This window comes from Podarcis filfolensis (assembly GCF_964270895.1).
Source record: "Podarcis filfolensis genome assembly, chromosome: 15".
Taxonomy (NCBI): Eukaryota; Metazoa; Chordata; class Lepidosauria; order Squamata; family Lacertidae; genus Podarcis; species Podarcis filfolensis.
The window spans coordinates 31,745,352-31,760,729 of record NC_139618.1 but is presented as its reverse complement, the minus strand read 5'-3'; the positions used below and the strand labels follow the sequence as shown (position 1 = coordinate 31,760,729).

General features: G+C 42.7%; 1 long non-coding RNA gene across 1 annotated transcript; it reads right to left on the bottom strand.

Annotated features, from left to right (window-relative positions):
* Positions 1-9,810: 9,810 nt before the first annotated feature.
* On the bottom strand, positions 9,811-12,977 carry LOC310750803. The gene is made up of 3 exons (XR_014542290.1): positions 12,852-12,977; positions 12,053-12,163; positions 9,811-10,357 (listed from the first exon to the last, which is right to left on the bottom strand). It is a non-coding gene; the product is annotated as an uncharacterized lncRNA (long non-coding RNA).
* Positions 12,978-15,378: the final 2,401 nt, after the last annotated feature.

Sequence of the window (15,378 nt, the reverse complement as noted above, 5' to 3'; positions counted from 1 at the left end):
TATAATATTAACTTAAGCATGATTTCATATGGAATCAAACATACTTTCCATGTAGATCAGCAGGCACTTTTCTCCCGGGAAAGCTTCACAAGTGGCGTTTTTCTCAACACATCCATCAACCAATTCGTATTTTTCACAGAAATAGCAGGTGAGAGCATCAGCTGTTGGAAAGAGGAGTCAAACCTCTTTTAAAAATTAATAAATAAATGAAAACATTGATTCTTACCTTTCACAAACTCTGTGTGACTTGCATGAAGCACATTGAAACAATAGTTGATGTCGAGCAAGTTTGAAAGTTATTGAATGGAGGCAACCCACATGTCTCCCAAGGTAGTATTCACGGTTCCTCAAAATACACATTTTTATCCTTGGAATAGCCCTTGAAACCACACTGGCTTTCATTGTGTAAATATGCATCTCTATTGTCCATGGACACCTCTGTTTAACAGTTTTGTACATTTTCAGGATAGGATGCAAACCTGTTAATAGCATAGATTGGCAACCTAAGGCCCATAGGCCACAAGCTGCCCACGGGGATCATTTAACCGGCCCACGAGCTGCCTCCCACTCGGCAAGTCCCCGTACTCTGCACTAAGCTGGCACAGAGCGGTGTGGGGACTTGCTTCTGCGGTGCCGGAAATTCTGTCTGCGCATGCGCAGATGCTGGAAATCACGTCTGCACAGATGCAGGCACCAGAAATCATGTCTGCGCAGACGCCGGAAATCGCGGGCATGCACGCAATCCAGCCCAAGGAGGGATCTCCACTGGAGTGAACCAGCCCAGGCAAGGTAAACCTTGCCAACCCCTGGCATAGATAAAGCAGGGACATGATCTGGACTTCAGCCAGATTGGCTTGAGACAGTGATGGATAACCCTGAGTCAAGTCAGCCCAGCTGGACTGATCTGGAGCTGTGAAAAGGTCTGATAGTTGAGGGGTGGGATGGAGAGAAGGAGAGGCTGGCAGGAAGGCATTCTTACTAGAAAGTGAGAAAGGGTGCGATGTTAGCAGTGACTCGTAGCACATTGTTTACCTGGTTTCCCATCATTGTATGCCTCTGCTGGTTAGTGAAAAGAGGAGATAGCTTGAATTAGCAGGAGTAGCAGATTTGCTGCAGCTGCACAGTGCCAAGCTATATTTTTTGCTACTCACCCAGAGCACAGCAGAGGAGGATGGAGAGGCCAAGAAACAGAATCTTATGCATGGTTTCTTTTCTCCTGGTGAGTGACAATTCAATAGAGGATCAACGTCTTGTCGGCAGAACTCAATCCACAGGAGAGCACAGGAGTGACAGCTGGACTCTATGCTGCAATTATTATACAGTTGCGAGTTCAGCCAATCGGAGATGGATTTCACCACCATGTAAGTTGGTAGATCTTGTTGCAGATCTATATTGCTGAAGTCCATATGCTAAATCCGATTGTATCAGGAATTAACAACCAAGGAGCAGGTTGTGCTATGCCCATTTGGAGGCTTCAGATGAATGCTTGATGGTCAGATTAATGGACCTTCACATAGCTTTGTGAATGTTAAAGACGTACTGTAAAAGAAAAAATAATCTGATAAGTGAGCACCAACCGGCAGTATGAGAAATGGAAAATGTGTAATGAATAGATAATATGGATGATTGGTGGAGGAGCTGGTGGAAGTACAAAAAAAATGTGAAACATGAGATTAGGATGTGCTGAATAATTTGTAAAAGAAAATTTAATAAAAATTTATATAAAAAATAAATAAATAATGGACCTTCACATGACTGACACAGTGAAAACACATAGACATGACTGAGCTTCAGTGGAAGAATGGGGAACACCACCAAAAACCAGGATTCTGAGGGAATTTACAAGGTGACCATCAGTTCATGTCAAATGGCATGCAAGAATGGAAAGAACTATACAAAATGAGAAGTTCCTTATTCGTGTTGGAGAGTTTGCAATAGTGTGTGCTGATCCCGACTTCTTACATGGTTTATCAAGTGAATCATTACATCAGTGCACTTGGTATTGCTTTACTATAAGTATACCCCTCAAAGAACTATCCTTGACTCTGGTACCAGCTCTTATCTTAAACATGACGTGGAAGTTACAAACAAATATCCTGGCCTCCTTAATGCTTAATGTGAAAATCAGCACACTAATCTTGCGCTACCAGCAAACTGCAATTATCATTCTTGTAAGGAGGAACAAGACTCAGCACAGATAATGAAAGGTACTTTCAATAGTAAGTTCATGATTCAGGGAATATACAGATAATTACTTAGTCATTTCCAGCTAGGGTCACGTCCCTTCAGCTTCACGTTGTCCCAATAAACATTTGGTAAACTGACAGGAATTTGCAAGAATGCTAAGGATTTCAGTGTTATATTGTTTGCTCTCTTGGGAAGCCCTCTTCCCTCTCCATAGGGAATATTTGGCCCTCAATTGTACTTCAACCCCAGTCTTTCAATGATTTTGTAGCTCACAGCTGGAATGAGTCTCTCCTTAATGATCTCTATGATCATCTCTATGCCTTTCTGCACACAGACCACAGGAACCTGTGAGAGTTCTGCTGTCTGGATGGTATAAGATAAAAAGCAAATAGCTTCACTCTTTCAGATGCACAGAGCTCTGATCCTTGACTCTGTGTTCTGGTAGGATTCCTTCCTTTTCCTCTTCCTCTTTCCTTTCCTTTCCAACTGTGAGTTTGCAGCAGGAGTGCTGGCTTGGCCCCACGACTGTGGGTGCCTGGAGCTGTGGGTGCCACACAGCATACGTGGCCCTGGCACCAAAATTTTGGGTTGCCTGGCCCGTTCATGGGGAATTTTGTGGGTGCTCAGGAACCCAGGGCCCCGTGTAGCCAGCACCTAGGGTCTGTGAAACATTGCTTTCACTCACTTTTCTCACTTGGACTTGTTAGGGATCATCTCCTTTTTAGATCTAAGGTGTATATATACAATATGTTTTGCTGCCTGTGTATCTGTAACTTGGCTGTCTGAAACCATACCCATATATGCCATCTCTCTTTCATTTCAAGGAATAAACCAATCTTTCAATACTCCTCTGGTGGGTGCAACTTATGGGGAATAAGCGAGAAAGTAAACACATATTCCTAATGGGTGCATGTCCTGTCTCCAATAAAAGATTCCAATCCTTTTTGAGTTGCTGCATTGAATGTCTATCAGTGCTGGACATGCATGTGAGTTGAGTCACACACCTCATAGGATGCGGGTGGTACTGTGGTCTGAACACTGAGCCTCTTGGGCTTGCCGATCGGAAGGTTGGCAGTTTGAATTCCAGCAATGGGGTGATCTCCCTTTGCCCTGTCCCAGCTCCTGCCAACCTAGCAGTTAGAAAGCACGTCAAAGTGCAAGTAGATAAATAGGTACCACTGCAGCAGGAAGGTAAACTGTGTTTCCATGCATTCTGGTTTCTGTCACGGTGTTCTGTTGCGGCAGAAGCAATTTAGTCATGCTGGCCACATGACCCGGAAAGCTGAAAGAATGAGACAATGCCATTTCAAGAAATGCTATTTTTTATTTTATTGCTACAAGGCTGGTGATTGCAAACCACTGGGAAATGAAAATGGAGATTCAGTACAGGAACAGAGTCGTTACATGATTTGGCAAAACATTTTGACAGAGAAGCTGACTAAATAAGTGTGCACTTCAGGGATGATAGATGAGGATGGCCTTGCAGCTCAGGGGCACACATTAAAGTCCATGGGTTGTATCAAATGCTAGTCGTACTCAAAGTAGACCAATTAAAATTAATGAGATCAAGTAACTTGGGTTCATTAATTTCAATGGGTATTCTCTGATTAGAACTTATTGGCAGACAATGCTGTGGTCTGATGTGCTGGGGATGCATAATAATAATAATAATAATAATAATAATAATAATAATAATAATAAAAACTTTATTATTTGTACCCCACCCATCTGGCTGGGTTTCCCCAGCCACTCTGGGCGGCTTCCAACAAAGATTAAAAATACATCAAAATGTCACACATTAGAAACTTCCCTGAACATCAGTGCCATTACTTTCCTATTCACAAGCCAAGGTTATTCTCCATCTATATTTCTATAGCGAAAATAAAGCAGTGCTGTTCTCTTTAAAACATAAGAAGGATTTGATGCAATAGCATTAGACTTTCAGTGGCATTAAGCAATATAGGAGAAATTGGAGAGTTTTTGTGACTGCCAGAATTTGTTAGATGACATGCACCTGAAAGTGAATCTATATTCTTTTTGGTAGCTGACAGTATTTGTTACCTGGCATGCAGTACATTTTGGTATCTGATGGCATTAACACTTGGCTAAATTGATAGCTGATCCAGGATCTACTTGTCTTGAGCAGATGCTAGATGCTTGGGATGACAGCAGAACAAGGCCATAAATCTTTGAATATAACAGAGAAGAAAGACCCAATGGTTTCACAGATATGTTACTTTGGTGCATTGCAGAGGTCATGGGATTTACAACATGTTGCCGTTTTTATACCATCTGTGCTCAATTCCACAACGTCACATGGAGTATGCTTTGTAGAGCACAGTTGCTCATAAAATGGTGTCTCCCCCTCTGTGGAAAAGGAGGAAAGGGAACTCATTTAGTATATCCACAGCACTCCTTATTACCTGCCCTGAGCAGAGATCATTAAACTGTTAATGCTTTGGACCCCTGATATGTTTTACATAGAGATGCAAAAATAGATGTAGAGAAGCAATAGCCCTGCTCAGAGCTTCAAAGAGCATGTAAGGGTGTGTCAAACTTGTGAGAAGCAGACCTCTCAGCATGGGAATGTCAGAGGTCATGTGGGCAGGGCCATGAAAATTGGGGCTGGGGCTGCAGTATGTACCTTCAAACCTCCTATTATACTCTCACGTGGTCTTCTAACACCTAAACAGCAATACTGGGACCTGCAAAAACATACTAGAGTGTAAAGAGCTCATGATACATTTCAAGCAGTATGATACTTTAAGAGTCATGGTTTCTCACAAACTGTAGTTTGTAAAAAGTGCTAAGTATTGTTAGGGTGAAGGTAAAGGGACCCCCAACAATTAAGTCCAGTCATGAATGACTCTGGGATTGTGGCACTTAAAGGCCGAGGGAGCCGGCGTTTTTCCACTTCCACATACAGTTTTTCCGGGTCATGTGGTCAGCATGACTAAGCCGCTTCTGGCGAAACCAGAGCAGTGCACAGAAACACCATTTACCTTCCTGTCGGAGCGGTACCTATTTGTCTACTTGCACTGTGTGCTTTCGAACTGCTAGTTTGGCAGAAGCTGGGACCGAACAACGGGAGCTTACCCTGTCGCAAGGATTCGAACCGCCGACCTTTCGATTGGCAAGCCCAAGCGGTACAGTGGTTTAACCCACAGCGCCACCCGTGTCCCTGCTGAGTATTGTTAGGAGACCACTATTCCACTCATGGAGCTACAATTCCAAAAGTCCCCTAGGGAAAGGGATTGATTCTGGAAATTGTAGCTCTCTCAGTGCTTCTGATGTTGGAGGTAATAAATGGCCACTGTGCCTTGAAGCTGTTGATAGTCTTCTCCTCTGTGAATTTGTTTAATCTGTTTTTTTAAGCCACCCAAATTGGTGGCCATCACTACATCTACATCTACATCTACATCTTCTGGGAGGTGTGTGTCAGGAAGAACAAGAGTTCCAGGGTGTCTGGGTGATAGGCATCACCTTAGTATAAACATGAAGTGTGACTATACCAGTAGAAGAGGTGTAGGCATTCATTCAGTCATGGCAAATAAAAAGCAGCCATTATTACATGATGCCAGACTATTTGTAATATAGTGTGAATATCCAGGAGCTAGAAAATAAGGACCAGAGACACTATATAGAATTAATGCAAGCTCAACTGCAAATGGAGCCAAATATACCTTCAACATAGATCAGCACGCAGTATTGTTTTTTCCGAGCTTTACAAATCGATTCTCCAGTGACACAGCCAGCAGTGGGATCATATTTTTTGCATTTATGGCAAGTGAGAGCATCAACTGTTGGAAAGAAGAACTGCTTTATAAAACAAATTAACAAATAAAAGCATTGGTTCTTACCTTTTCCAAACTCTTTGTGGCTTGCATAAAGCACAATTGTGGATGTCAAACAAGTTTTAAAGTCATTGAAGGATAGCATCTCATGTACATCCTGTGTTTCTTCCCGTGTTCCTTACAAATGCACATTTTTAGCTTGAATTAGCAGGAGTAGCAGATTTGCTGCAGCTGCACAGTGCCAAACTATATTTTTTGCTACTCACCCAGAGCACAGCAGAGGAGGATGGAGAGGCCAAGAAACAGAATCTTATGCATAGTTTCTTTTCTCCTGGTGAGTGACAATTCAATATAGGATCAAGGTCTTGTCAGCAGAACTCAATCCACAGGAGAGAACAGCTAGATTCTGTGTTGCAATTATCATACAGTTGCACTATCAGCCAATCAGAGATGGATTTCACCACCCTGTAATTTGGTGGATTACATATGCTGGAGACCATATGCTAAATCCAACTGTATCAGCAATTGACAGCCAAGGAGCAGGTTGTGCTATGCTCATTTGGAGGCTTCAGTGATGGTCAGATTAATGGACCTTCACATGGATGGCCCCATGAAAACACAGAGATTAGATTGAACCAAGGTGGAAGAATGGGGAAATACACCAAAAGTCAGGGGACATACAAGACGACATGCAAGAATGAAGATAACTATACAAAATGAGAAGTTCCTTATTTGTGTTGGAGTGTGTGCAATAGTGTGTGCTCATCTGGACTTCTTACATGGTTTATCAAGTGAATCATTACATCAGTGCACTTGGCATTGCTTTAATATAAGTATTATATTACTTATAATACTCAAAGAACTATCCTTGACTCTGGTACCAACTCTTATCTTAAACATGACGTGGAAGTTACAACCAAATATCCTGGCCTCGTAATGCTTACTGTAAAGATCAGCACACTAATCTTGTGCTACCAGCAAACTGCAATTATCATTCTTGTAAGGAGGAAGAAGACTCAGCACAGATAATGACACTTTAGCCCATAGGTGCCCTTAAAGTTAAATAAAACTTTATCAGAAAGTGGCAATCTAGGAGCAGATTGAGCCAAGGTGGGAAAATGGGTAAAGACACCAAAATCTGGGATTCTGAGGGGTATGCATTTCAATCTTGCCCCCTCCCAAGAGACCACTTGGTGCATGCATATGTTCTTAATTATTTTTGTGTGTGTCCCCAGGTAGCTCATGATATGTAATAGGTTATGATGAGAGATGTAGTGTTTTCTAAAAAATAGGCTATATCAGATACGGGATTTACCTATGCCATCATTTAACTATATTCATATCCATGAAGTTCAGTCTGTCCTTGGAATTCTAGAATGTCTGTTGTTCTTTGCTGAAGTGATGGGTTTTGACCATTTCTATTATCCTGTGAAGATCTGAAATGGAAGCTCTCTGAAATCAAAGAAATAAGAAGTAAATGGAGCTGATAATTTCAAAGCTCATTAATCAGGTTTCATAATAGTTTCATAACATGGGACGATTTGTTCAGGTAAGGAGGATCATTGAGCTACTTATCTCAAAATATCATCAAGGTAAGAAATAAACAATCCATTTCAAATGTGCTTTATGGTATCACAGCTTTCACATTTTCCATGCATGGTTTCTTGTATGGCAGATTTCCCTACACAATCAAAGCAAGCAATATTGACTCAAAACATGTGTTGGGTCATCTCAGACACTGGACCTCCCCCCGACCCAAATCAGACACAGGTTTCATATCTTCATAAAGAATGCATGCAGAGGTGGGTGACCAAGATGACAAAAGGTCTGGAAACTAAACCTGATTAGGAACACTTGTGGGTGTTGAGTATGTTTAGCCTGGAGAATAGAAGACTGTGAGGTGATAAAGGTAAAGGGACCCCTGACCATTAGGTCCAGTCATGGCCAACTTTGGGGTTGTGGCGCTCATCTCACTTTAGTGGCCAAGGGAGCCGGCGTACAGCTTCCGGGTCATTTGGCCAGCATGACTAAGCCACTTCTGGCAAACCAGAGCAGTGCACGGAAATGCCATTTACCTTTCCGCCAGAGCGGTACCTATATACCTATTTATCTACTTGCACTTTGACGTGCTTTCGAACTGCTAGGTTGGCAGGAGCAGGGACAGAACAATGGGAGCTCATCCTGTCATGGGGATTCGAACCGCCGACCTTCTGATCAGCAAACCCTAGGCTCTGTGGTTTAACCCACAGTGCCACCCGTGTCCCGAGGTGAGGTGATAGCCATTGCCAAATATCTAAAGGACTGTCACATGGAAGCTGGAACAATGGAATATGTTTTCTGCTGCTCCGGAAGGTAGGACCTGAACCAATAATTCAAATTTTCAGAAATAAAATTTGACTGAACATTAAGAAGAGCTTTCAGAGGTGAAGAACTGTTTCGCTGTGGAACAGACTACCTCAGAAGGTCATGGAGTCTTCTTCACTGGAAGTTTTTAAACAGAGGTTGGAGGGTCATCTGTCAGGGATCCTTCTTTGTGATTCCAGCATGGCAGGCGGTTGGACAAGATGACCCTTTGAATTCTACAGATCTGTGAATAGCTTCCATACTTTATTGTGACCTTGGAGAAAGATGCAGAAACCAGCGCTTGGAAAGTTCATTGTAATAAGGAATTACTTCCAGCTCCTGCTTACCAGTCTTGAAGTATATTGTTGCCTATGTCTGTTTGCTACTCTTTGTCCACTGAGCTTCAGAAAAGGACTGCCGGAGATACTACAAATCAAGTAGCAGATTACCCCCCCCTCCTATTTTGTTTCAGCCAATGTGGTGTAATGGTTAGAGTGTTGGGCTATGACATTGGGAGACCATGCTGCCAATTCTCACTCAGTCATGAAGCTCACTGGGATGACTTTGGGCTAGTAACCAACTCTTAGCCTAACCTACCTCTCAGGGTTGTTCTGAGGGTGAAATGGGGAGGAGGAGAACCATGTACACCACCTTGAGTTCCTTGGAAGAAAAAAGTAGTACAGTGGTACCTCGGGTTAAGTACTTAATTCGTTCCGGAGGTCCTTCTTAACCTGAAACTGTTTTTAACCTGAAACACCACTTTAGCTAATGGGGCCTCCTGCTGCCGCCGCGCCGCCAGAGCACGATTTCTGTTCTCATCCTGAAGCAAAGTTCTTAACCTGAAGCACTATTTCTGGGTTAGCGGAGTCTGTAACCTGAAGCGTATGTAACCTGAGGTACCACTGTATATTAATGTAATTTTTTAAAGGAAATGTTGTTTTTCAGTGCTTATTGAAGACCTAGATCTTCCAATACATCTTTAAGTGGAGATGTTCATTGGATTTCTGCATTTATTTATACCCCACCCTTCAGTCAAAAAGTTTCTCAGAGAAGCTTATAAAAATCAGTTTTAAGATGGTCTCTGAAAAGGCACAGTACACAAAGGAAGGAAGGAAAATCAAGCTCCAGCTCAAGTTCTTAAGTTCCAAGGGAACTATAATCTAAAAAAGTCTAGCTCTAGATTAGCAAAGCTGAGCACAAAGATTTTATTTTATTTTATTTTATTTTGTCTTTGTGGTTTATCACAATGGTAGTGGTAATCTGCCCATGACCAGCAGTTGAACCATCATGCGTTTTGATTCATTTAAAAAACAAAAAAACATATAATTTTATTAATGTAGAATTTGAAAATAGAGATTTTCAAGAAAGAGAACTATAAAACAAATATAAAACAGATCAAAAGCGTGAAAAACAAAAACAGTTGTTGTAGCAACAGTAAAAATTTAAAAAGCAGTAAATATAAAATCAGTTAAAATCCTGGGCAATCTTTTTCTTTTCTTTTTTTTGGAAAATGTCTAAAACGTGGCTCTCTGGGCAACTGGAAGAGGCAGGATTTTGTTTTGTTTTGGCGTGATAGTACTCAATTATATGGAATACCGTGACCTCTTTTTTTGCCCCCCGCCATGGTAGCCCTTTTGTGCTGGCACTCTGAGCACTTTTATCAAGATTTGAATTCTGATACCTCACTCCCGCCAAAAAGGAAGGAAAAGGAAAAGGAAAAGAAACACTAAGGAGAAGGATCCATGGGTGACAAACCACATTATCCCTCTTTCAGGAAAAGGGTGATATTTCGGAAGACAATTTTACATGGCAAAGCCTTTTAAAGCACAGCTGAAATGGTCTCAGAAGTATGGCTGCCATAAAGAAGCTCAGCCTAGAGGGTCATGCTCCTCTAGGAAATGCTCAGGCATTGCAATAATCTTTTCCTTTACAGCAGACTGTCATGAGGCTGTGGGTAAGATTCCCGGTGGTATAATGACACCTGTCAGGTGGTATAGTGGTGCATCCTTTTTCCACGTAAAGCATCCGTTCAACTGCAGAGGAATAAAAACAAATGCATAAGTCAGTGTTTCTCAACCTTGGGTCCCCAGATGTCGTTGGACTACAACTCCCATCATCCCTGAGCTCTGGCCTTGCTAGCTAGGGATGATGGGAGTTGTAGTTCAACAACATCTGGGGACCCAAGCTTGAGAAAGGCTGGCATAATTGGTGAAACCACATTCAAAGAGAAGTCACGGCAGCTACCCTCCCACACACACACAAACATGCAGAGGGAATCCAATTTCCTTCTAGCCAGTAGTGCCAACTTGAACAAAACATTGGGCCCCACATTCACCCCACCCCCCTCACTGTGCCCAACTCCTTCCAAGGCAGGGAAGGGCCAGAGGTCAGTGGCAACATGGGCATCAGCATCATGGCAGGGACTCCTGCTCTGCTCCCTCCCTTGGTCTTTGTGCAGCACTGCAAAATGCAGGGTTTTCACTGCAAAACGCTGCAAAACTTTTTGCCAAAGTTTGGCGCCACTTTGAAGTGAATTGGACAATGCTGGGATTTTGGTGACCCCGTGACCCCTGGGTTTGAATGCCTACTGCTCCATTTTTGGGGCGCTGCAAAACACAGGGTTTTCGCTGACCAATGCTGCAAAACTTTTTGCCAAAGTTTGGCATCTGTTTGGAGTGATTCGGACAACGTTGGGTTTGGGGCATTAATTATGAGCCCCGCTTTGATGTATCAATTACTCCATTTGTGGGGTGCTGCAAATGTGGGGCCTTCACTGCAAAATGCTTGCAAAACTTTGGCACCAGTTCCAAGGGGATTCCAGATTTGGGAGTTCGTAGTTAATGAAGCTATCCGTGGAAAACCTGATCACTGTTTGCTCTGATTCAGTGGTAAAACGTGGGTTTTCCTGGGCAAAGCACCGGGACCAAAACAAAAAACCTACTCAGATGCGGAGCTTTAAAGCTTGAACTTGTGCCTAGAAATGCCCCACCAAAGGAAGTCTGGATGAGCCCTAAAGGTAAAGGGACCCCTGACAGTTAAGGCCAGTCACGAACAACTCTGGGGTTGCTCATCTCGCTTTACAGGCCGAGGGAGCCAGTGTTTGTCTGCTCCGCAGTTTTTCCGGGTCATGTGGCCAGCATGACTGAGCCACTTCTGGAACAACAAAACACTGACACCAGAGCAGTGCACGGAGACGCCGTTTACCTTCCCTCCGGAGCGGTACCTATTCATCTACTTGCACTTTTTGGCGTGCTTTCGAACTGCTAGGTTGGCAGGAGCTGGGACTGAGCAATGGGAGCTCACCCCGTCGCAGGGATTCGAACCACCAACCTTTTGATCGGCAAGCCCAAAGCTCAGTGGTTTAGACCACAGCGCCACCTGCGTCCCTGGATGAGCCCTAGTCTAGCATAAAGCACTAAAAGACAGAAAATAAGCCAGTGAGATGAGACATGTAGAGAAGTAGCTCAAGGGAACTGCTACATTTGCTTCCCAGCAGTTGGATCGCTGTTGTTTACCAGAAGGGAGAAGGGCAAGGAGATTGGCTTGGTGCAAAGGCACCACCAGGAGTTCTGGAACTGCTCTCCCAGTGCTTTTGCAGCACAACCACCTCCTCACCCCTCTCCTTTCCAGTAAGCAACAGGCTCAATGACCCAGATGCCATGAAACTAATATGGCCACTCCATCCCACTTAAATTAACACATAAGAGTTAATTTCAAGGCAAACATACCTTCTTTGATATAGGTTGTTTTGCAACTTAAGGCTGTGCATACATCACTTCCTTTGAAACAGATAAAACCAGGATATTGGAATTTGCACACCTTGCATTTGATAGCTTCAGCTGCTTGAAAAGGGGAAGTAATTTAGCATGAAATTGCATCACAACCCACCCTAATTCTAAATAGCTTCACGTGCATCAAAACTAATACAAGATAAAGTTACAGAATGATCTGAGGTCCAGTAAGCATTTACTGCTAATATATACAAGACCATTTTGTTGTTGCAGCTGTTGGTCATCATTACTGATCTACAGTGTGCAATCGCAGGAATAGTTTAAGAAAACATTTATATGGAAAATAAACTAGAATTCATTTTGAACAAGAATTATGCAGAGAACATGACATAAGAACATAGGAAGAGCTCTGTAGGCCTATCTAGTCCAGCATCCTGTTTTCATAGCATTGTGCTGGTGTAACCTTTCATGTTGTTAAAGGTGTCCCAGTAGTGTTTGCTGAAAGTTGTCCCAAACACCCCTTATCAATAATGTGCATAAACTGACTTCATCAAAATCACTTGAAGCCTTGTTTACAGAGGCTCATGCCATTTCAAAAAATGTTAACATTTATGGTCCCGCTTTGCTAATAACAACAACAAACACTTATAGGACATAAAGCACATGTGTATGGGAAATGCACAAAATTCATACCAAGATAGAATGGAAGAGACTTAATGGTTGCAAATGGTGTAACATAAAGCAATGGAATTATCTCCACACCCGAGACTGACAACACCCCATCTGTTTTACTCACAAAAGAGCAGAGCTAAAATGCAGAGAAGCACAACCAAGTTAATCATCTTGGGCTTTCTTGCCATTCTTGACAACCCAGCAGAACAACAAGGTCTCCTCAGTGGAGCTGGTAAAGGAACAACAAAACGTCACTCAGGATAATGGATTTAAACTCTCATGGAGACGATAGGCTGCTTCTGGAGGAACCTTGTGTTACATTTCCCACCTGCTACGGTGGTTGATTACAGTCTTAGCAGCAAAGTACAGCCTAGGAACTGGATGTCCTTTGCCCATTTGAGTGTTCTGTTGCCAAATGCTGGACCATTAGGTGCCATTTCCATCAATTAGTCTAAATATAGAAGAAACTGTGGTCTCAGGGTAGCCAGTGGGAGGCATAGATTGATTCCCAAATGACCCAGGCAGGTGATGGGTCAAGATGTGAAGATTGTGAATTCAGTGTGAGAGTACCTTCAGTGCTTATCTCAGAGGTGGGAAACCCTGGGCTACACACCCACTCAACCCTCCTCCCTGGACCCAGGTGTTTTCGTCAGTTTGCATTTCTTGGTGCAGATAGTATTGATGTGATGTGTAGAGATCTTTCCTATTCTAATTAATTCAAGAGGGTTCTGGAAGCTTCTAGCAGAAGGTTCATGATGTTTGGGTTATTCCTTCAGAGAAGCTGAGTACAGCTGGCTTAAACTGGTTCAGTTATCTCTTTCTGTCAAGGTCACACTGACTATAATAGTAAGGCCAGAAGGAGCCTGAGTTTCACTCTCTTTCTATCTCTCTTTCCTTCTGGTGTGGTATTCTGTATATAGTATGCTTAGTGTTAAGTTTTAGTCTTCTTACAAGTTATTGTAAGTTTAAGTCTGCTGCAACTGGATTTCTTATGGACAGGGCCAATCCTGAATGTATTGGATTTGTGACTATTATGCTCATTTGCCTTCAGTTGCTGGATGAAATACAATTGTATTTCATTACCTATTTGGGGGGAATCCTGAAACATGTTTAAGTTTTTACTCTGCTAACTATACATTGGAGTACTTCTCTGGATCAATTTGAGTAGAGCTCCATGACAGTTTCTGTCTGGGTAGAATGTGTCCTTCAACTCTAATAGTGCCTCTTGCATGTCCTGGATGAGGAAAGTGAAGGGTGTGTGATTCTTTGCAGAAACTTGCCTACCATGCAAAAGTAACATTGACATTTGTTGCTTCATCAACTTTTGTCTCTGGCCTTGCCCACCACTAACATGCGGTCTTTGGAAGGTTACCCAGCCCTGACATATGCACACCCTTGTGGTCTTAATGTTCTTGCATAGTCTGTTTTTAGAGCTGGAATTAGAGCTGAAGACCATAATTATCCCAAGAAATAAGTCTGTGTGCTGTGTAAATGGCCAGGCAGGAACCAGACACAATGGATGTCCAAATTAACTTCAGGTTCTTCCCAGTTTGTGTTATGAGCCATCTAGGCAGGACCAGCACAAGGGGTAAACATAAACTTGACTTGCAGGTATGATAAGCTACCATCTACACCACAGGGCTACAGTCTGCAATTAGGTTGGAACAAGAAACTGCTGGGTTACAATACATCAAGGGGTGCCAACCTTTTTAGGCTCATGGACTGATTTGCAAACCTTGGCAGCACTTTCTATTTTGTCTCAAATGGCAAAATGGGATGCTTTCCCCCTGGTGCTATCATCAAGTGTTTGGGGAATTACCTCAGTTAATTCGCCCTCTCTTCATCCAGATTTGCTTGTGTGGTGTTGATATGTCTTCCCTAACTATTCATTCATCCCAGATTTTTTAATGTGCTTCCCTGTAGCTTTCCCAACTGCAGAAATTCTGGGTTTTTTATTTTTTAAAAAAGCCTTGTTGCACTAGGGAGACAAAGCCTTGGAATCCAATTTTACTGTGCATGCTGAAAGTTCTGGTATACATTTGAGTCCCTGGAGCTGATGCAAATTTCAGACAGTTCGAACATTTTACATGGAATGAGAGCCCGTGCAGTGTAGTGGTTAGAACATTGAGCTAGAACTTTGGAGACCAGGCTTCAAATCCTCACTAGACCATGAAGCTCCCTAGATGACCTTGGACCAGTCACTACCTCTCTGTCTAACAAACCTCACAGTGTTGTGGGGAATAATTGAGGATGGGAAGAATGGTGTACATTACATTGAGCTCCTTGGGGGGGCAAGGTGGGATACAAATGCCCCACTTTGGACAAAAAGATTCCTGCAACACAAGGTGTTTGGCTAGATGATCCTTGTGGTCCCTCCCAACTCTATGATTCTAAATGCAACAAACAAACAAACAAACAAACAAACAAACAAACAAACAGCACCACCTTGTACTTTGCACCAGACATCAAGATTTCTTGGGCTGGCTGTGCAGCCTACCTAAAAAATAATTTAAAAAAAAGAATCACAGAATCATAGAGTTGGAAGTCACTGTGAAAGTCATCTGGTCCAACCCCTTGCAATGCAGGAATCTTTTTGCCCAACACAGGACTCGAACCCTTGACTGTGAGATTAAGAGTCTCATGCTCTACCA